This window comes from Camelina sativa, chromosome 5 (genome assembly GCF_000633955.1).
Source record: "Camelina sativa cultivar DH55 chromosome 5, Cs, whole genome shotgun sequence".
Lineage (NCBI taxonomy): Eukaryota > Viridiplantae > Streptophyta > Magnoliopsida > Brassicales > Brassicaceae > Camelina > Camelina sativa.
This window is the reverse complement of record NC_025689.1, coordinates 34,431,651-34,432,706: the sequence shown is the minus strand read 5'-3', so window position 1 is coordinate 34,432,706 and position 1,056 is coordinate 34,431,651. Positions and strand designations below refer to the sequence as shown.

The window sequence follows — 1,056 nt, the reverse complement described above, 5'->3', positions numbered from 1 at the left end:
AAAAAAAAAACAGAGAGTAAATAAAAGAAGTGTTAAGAGGAATAACTAAACCCTTGAAGACGTTAGCACAGAGAAGAAGCGAAACGTATCCTTGTCTCCTTGATACATCACCCTCATCGATAAACGCATCAACCATAACCTGAAATAACAGAGCAACAACTAAATCACATGAGCAAATTCATAAGAAAGACAAAAACACAGAGGGTAAAAGAAGAGTTAAGAGGAAGAACAAAACCCTTGAAGACCTTAGAAGAAGCGAAGCGTATCCGTGCCTCCTTGAGACATCACCCTCATCGATAAAAGGATCAACCATAACCTGAAATAACAGAGAAACAAGTAAATCACATGAACAATTTCATTGTGAAAAAAAGCAACTTGATGCAATTTAGAAAACAAACCCAAATATGAAGAGCTTACAAAAACAGACCCAAATAAGAAGAGCTGAAGAGTCGTGGATAAAGAGAGAGAGAACAAAAGCATAAGATAACAGAGAGCAATCCGTAATCATGTGGGTACTGGGTAGTAAATCAAAACACAACTTAAAAGAAAAGTATATAATGGGAGTTACCTATGTAATGGTAGAGCATAGATGGCAACAAGCTTCAAGAGACGGTGATTGAATATTACAAAGAGAGAATATTATGACGGGCTGAATTAAACCGCCATATCTAACTCATCAACGATGCTGAGAGTAGAAGAGAAGAGACGGTGATTGAATATTACAAAAGAGAATATTATGACGGGGCTGAATTAGACTCACAACTTACTTATGGATGGGGAGAATTTGAAGTGGACGAGGAAGACTCATAACCTGTCTCGAGTGGCCTCAGCAAAGCACACATCACCATCTCCCCGCATATGATCCTGCAAAAAAATGGAGTTCATATCAGAAAGACAAAAACAAGACAAGGGAGTAGAAACCAAAATGTTGCAGCAAATCATTAGTTGACAATCAGACCTTCAAATCTTGCCATGAAGCACACATCACGAGCTTCCTATAGAATCTCAAATTCGGGGACATCACAATTTGGGGTGTCTTCCTTTTCACTTCCGTAG

At 38.4% G+C, this 1,056-nt stretch overlaps 1 long non-coding RNA gene across 3 annotated transcripts in view; it reads right to left on the bottom strand.

The window, feature by feature from the left end:
• Positions 7-1,056, bottom strand: part of LOC104788571 — a 4,808-nt gene continuing 3,758 nt past the window's right edge. For 2 of the 3 annotated variants that reach the window (XR_002037874.1, XR_002037872.1), the window contains 4 exons: positions 768-864; positions 569-685; positions 246-316; positions 7-139 (listed from right to left, as the gene is read on the bottom strand). This is a non-coding gene — a long non-coding RNA (uncharacterized LOC104788571). Of the gene's footprint in view, positions 140-235; positions 317-568; positions 686-767; positions 865-1,056 lie in introns of all 3 variants that reach the window. The other variant, XR_002037873.1, reaches the window with a different exon arrangement.